Below are 5658 nucleotides of genomic sequence, written 5' to 3' on the forward strand. Positions count from 1 at the left end.
CCAATCCCCGCCGCCGCTAGCCAATCCACCCCTCTTCTTCCTCAGGATCTTCCCAGATCCCTCCCGATCCACCCACCTACCTCCCTTGGTTTCGGACACCGCCCAATCCACAGCCCAAATGCCTCGTCCCCGAGCCGAGCACCATGGAAGAGGAGCAGCGCTCCGCCCTCTCTCTGCTTTGCGTTTGAACACCAGCCGCATCGAGCGCCCGCAGCTCCATTCCCGTGCGCCTCCACTCGATCCCTGGCCGCCTCCTGCCCGGGCGTTTCCTCCTCCCTGCCTCGCTCGAATCCAAAGGAGAGGAGCTCCTCCTCGACCATGCCGACCACCTCGCCGGAGTACAGCACCCTCGGAGCCCCGAGTCCCATGCCCTTCGCCGCCTCCCCATCGCACGTCAGGTGAGGTCACCGGAGAGTGCAGTGCCTCTGCTGCCTCCCTATCCCGCCGTCGCTCCTAGCTTTCCTTCCCTGCTCCCTCTCTGAATTCCCTCCCTGACCTTCTTTTCTTCAGGCTTCAATAGCAGCCATGGAGCCGTCTCCACTTTGATACGGCAGGGAACGGACCCCGACGACCTCCACCGTCCGGATCCGCGTCTCCCTTGCCGCCAGTTTTTGCCTCTGCTTCCGCTACCCCACGCCGGCCCGCCGCTTCCCGTGCCTGCCTCTGTCGGCGTCCTCTGCTTCTCCAGGACGAGGCGCCCGCTCGCACACGCGTTGACCAGCTCCAGCGCCTGGGCCGGCGCCTCCCTAAGCCTGCAGCCTCTCCACCGACCGGCCTGCTAAGGCCCAGGGGTGAGCAGCCCCTCCAGATCGCCCCTCCTTGTTTTTTCTCTCCTGTTGGGCCAGCCGACAGTTTCGGCCCGATAGCGTTTTTTTCCTGCCTGCGAATTTGTCTTTTATCCAGTGCATGCATAATTACAGGAGGATGCCATTATTTTTAATTGCTCACAAGTAAATAACCGTGCATCGGATTAAAATGGTGTAAACATGTAAAATGCTCAGAAAGTTGTGTAGATTAATAATATGCCACTTTCAACTATGTTTAAAATGTTTAAATTGATGTTTGCATTAATTTGCTAATATGCCATGTTAAAATGATTTATTTCATAACTTAATAACTGTAGCTCCATTTTTAACAAACTTTATATGTAAATGGGGTGGAAAAATGCCTAGATTAACATGGTGCACTTTATTTTCCTGTTTAACAACAATAAAATTGTGTTTAGGGCAGAACAGTACCGAATCTAAAATATGCATATGGGGATTTTCCGGAATTGTTGTTTGTTATTTCCGGCCTCATTTAAACTTGCCTAGATAGGTAGTTCCATTATGTTTCACCCCCTTGCCATGCTAATAACATTTAATATTGTTGGGTACATAACCGAGATCAAACTAAATATTTGATATGGTGTTTTGTTAATATGCAACTCATTGCATATTGATCTCCACTTAACTTGTAGTATTGTTTGGTTGCCTTTGCCATGCCATGCCTTATTAAACCGGACATGCATCATACTTGTTTGTGCATCATGCCATGTTCATGCTTGTGAATTTACCATGTTATTTGTTTCTTTCCGGTGTTGCTTCTTAGTTCCGGTAATGTTGCGATTGTGAGGATTCGTTCGACTGCTCCCGTTCGTCTTCTTCATGGACTCGTTCTTCTTCCTAGCGGGATCTCAGGCAAGATGACCGCTACCCTGGATCTCACTACTATCATTGCTATGCTAGTTGCTTCGTTCTATCGCTTTGCTGCGCTACCTATCATCTGTTTGTCGAGCCATCCCATGTTGCCATGAACCTCTAACCTTTGACACCTTTCCTATGCGAACCGTTGTTTGGCTATGTTACTGCTTTGCTCAGCCCCTCTTATAGCGTTGCTAGTTGCAGGTGAAGTTGAAGATTTCTCCATGGTGGACAGGATTTTGGTTGGGATATCACAATATCTCTTATATTATTATTAATGCATCTATATACTTGGTAAAGGGTGGAAGGCTCGGCCTTATGCCTGGTGTCTTGTTCCACTCTTGCCGCCCTAGTTTTCGTCATACCGGTGTTATGTTCCCGGATTTTGTGTTCCTTACGCGGTCGGGTGATTTATGGGACCCCCTTGACAGTTCGCTTTGAATAAAACTCCTCCAGCAAGGCCCAACATTGACTTTTACCATTTGCCTCACCACCACCTATATTTCCCTTGGGAGTAATTAACCCAAGGGTCATCTTTATTACAGCCCCCCCGGGCCAATGCTTGTCTAAGTGTTGGTCCAACCTAGAGCACCGTGCGGGACCATTCCTTGGCAACTTGGTTTGTCGGTTCCTGTACACTTCGCTTATCCGGTGTTGCCCTGAGAACGAGATATGTGCAGCTCCTATCGGGATTGTCGGCGCATTGGGCGGTCTTGCTGGTCTTGTTTTACCATTGTCGAAATGTCTTGTAAACCGGGATTCCGAGTCTGATCGGGTCTTCCTGGGAGAAGGTCTATTCCTTCGTTGATCGCGAGAGCTTGTCATGGGCTAAGTTGGGACACCCCTGCAGGGTATAATCTTTCGAAAGCCGTGCCTGCGGTTATAGGCAGATGGGAATTTGTTAATGTCCGGTTGTAGATAACTTGACACTAGATCCGAATTAAAACGCATCAACCGTGTGTGTAGCCGTGATGGTCTCTTTTCGGCAGAGTCCGGGAAGTGAACACGGTTTCTGGGTTATGTTTGACGTAAGTAGGAGTTCAGGATCACTTCTTGATCATTGCTAGCTTCACGACCATTTCGCTTGCTCTCTTCTCGCTCTTATTTGCGTATGTTAGCCACCATATATGCTTAGTCGCTGCTGCAGCCTCACCACTTTACCCCTTCCTTTCCCTTTAAGCTTTGCTAGTCTTGATACCCATGGTAATGGGATTGCTGAGTCCTCGTGGCTCACAGATTACTACAACAACAGTTGCAAGTATAAGTTATGCGATGATCATGACGCGAGAGCGATGCTTGCTTGTGTTGAGTTCTTCTTCTGCTTCTGCTTCGATCAGGGGATAGGTTCCAGGTCGGCAGCCTGTGCTAGCAGGGTGGATGTCGTTTGAGCTTCTGTTTGTGATTCATCCGTAGTTGGATGATGCTCTTATGTTTTGTCTTGATGTATTTGTGTGGCATTGTATGCCTTATGTATGTATCCCCATCTATTATGTAATGTTGATGTAATGATATCCACCTTGCAAAAGCGTTTCAATATGCGGGTCTATCCTTGGTGGGACCTTCGAGTTCCTTTTGGATAGGGTCGCATATTGGGCGTGACACTCAAGCAGCCCTGCAACCAAATAACAAAGAGTCTCTTGTGTCCCCAACACACCCAATACAATGGTAAGTTGTATAGGTGCACTAGTTCGGCGAAGAGATGGTGATACAAGTGCAATATGGATAGTAGATATAGGTTTTTGTAATCTGAAAATATAAAAACAGCAAGGTAACTAATGATAAAAGTGAGCGTAAACGGTATTGCAATGATAGGAAACAAGGCCTAGGGTTCATACTTTCACTAGTGCAAGTTCTCTCAACAATAATAACATAGATAGATCATATAACAAGCCCTCAACATGCGAAAAAGAGTCACTCCAAAGCCATTAATAGCGGAGAACAAACGTAGAGATTATGGTAGGGTACGAAACCACCTCAAAGTTATTCTTTCGGATCGATCTATAAAAGAGTTCCTACTAGAATAACACCTTAAGATACAAATCAACCAAAACCCTAATGTCACCTAGATACTCCATTGTCACTTCAAGTATCCGTGGGCATGATTATACGATATGCATCACACAATCTCAGATTCATCCAGTCAGCACAAAGTACTTCAAAGAGTGCCCCAAAGTTTCTACCGGAGAGTCAAGAACGTGTGCCAACCCCTATGCACAGGTTCATGGGCGGAACCCGCAAGTTGGTCACCGAAACATACATCAAGTGGCACATGATATCCCATTGTCACCACAGATAAGCACGGCAAGACATACATCAAGTGTTCTCATAAAAGACTCAATCCAATAAGATAACTTCAAAGGGGAAACTCAATTCATCACAAGAGAGTAGAGGGGGAGAAACATCATAAGATCCAACTACAGTAGCAAGGCTCGGGATACATCAAGATCATGCGATAGAGGGAACACGAGAGAGAACACGAGAGAGAGATCAAACACATAGCTACTGGTACATACCCTCAGCCCCGAGGGTGAACTACTCCCTCCTTGTCATGGAGAGCGCTGGGATGATGAAGATGGCCACCGGTGATGGGTTCCGCCTCTGGCAGGGTGCCGGAATGGACTCCCGAGAGGTTTTTGGTGGCTACATAGGCTTGCGGCGGCGGAACTCCCGATCTATCTTGATATTCGATGGTTTTAGGGTACATAGGCATATATAGGCGAAAGAAGTCGGTCGGGAGGTGCTCGAGGGGTCCACGAGATAGGGGGCCGCGCCCTGTAGGGGGGGGGGAGCACCCCCTATCTCCTGGGCTCCTCGAGGGTCTTCTGACTTGATCTCCAAGCCTCCAGGATGATATTCTTCCAAAAAATCACGATGCCGGAGGTTTCATTCCATTTGGACTCCGTTTGATATTCCTTTTCTTCGAAATACTGAAACAGGCAATAAAACAGCAATATGGGCTGGGCCTCCGGTTAATAGGTTAGTCCCAAAAATGATATAAATGTGTAAAATAAATCCCATAGACATCCAAAAGGGGTAATATAATAGCATGGAACAATCAAAAGTTATAGATACTTTGGAGACGTATCAAGCATCCCCAAGCTTAATTCCTGCTCGTCCTCGAGTAGGTAAATGATAAAAACAGAATTTTTGATGTGGAATGCTACCTAGCATAATTCTCAATGTAATTTTCTTTACTGTGGCATGAATGTTCAGATCCAAATGATACAAAATAAAAGTTCATATTGACATAAGAAATAGTAATACTTCAAGCATACTAATCAAAGTAATCATGTCTTCTCAAAATAACATGGCTAAAGAAAGTTATCCCTACAAAATCATATAGTCTGGCTATTGCTCTATCTTCATCATAGAAAATATTTAATCATGCACACCCCTGGTGACAAGCCAAGCAATTGTTTCATACTTTAATAATCTCAAACTTTTTCAACTTTCACGCAATACATGAGCGTGAGCCATGGACATAGCACTATATGTGGAATAGAATGGTGGTTGTGGAGAAGACAAAAGAAGGAGAAGATAGTCTCACATCAACTAGGCGTATCAACGGGCTATGGAGATGCCCATTAATAGATATCAATGTGAGTGAGTAGGGATTGCCATGCAACAGATGCACTAGAGCTATAAATATATGAAAGCTCAACAAAAGAAACTAAGTGGGGTGCATCCAACTCGCTTGCTCACGAATACCTAGGGCACTTTGAGGAAGCCCATCATTGGAGTATACAAGCCAAGTTCTATAATGAAAAATTCCCACTAGTATATGAAAGTGACAACGTATGAGACTCTCTATCATGAAGATCATGGTGCTATTTTAAAGCACAAGTGTGGAAAAGGAGATAGTAGCATTGTCCCTTCTCTCTTTTTCTCTCATTTTTTTCCTTTTCTCTTTTTTTTCTTTTTTCTTTTTTCTTTTTTTTTTCTTTGGCCTCTTTTTTTTTTCTTTTTGGCCTTCCTT

The sequence above is a fragment of the Triticum aestivum genome, chromosome 7B (assembly GCF_018294505.1).
Source record: "Triticum aestivum cultivar Chinese Spring chromosome 7B, IWGSC CS RefSeq v2.1, whole genome shotgun sequence".
NCBI lineage: Eukaryota > Viridiplantae > Streptophyta > Magnoliopsida > Poales > Poaceae > Triticum > Triticum aestivum.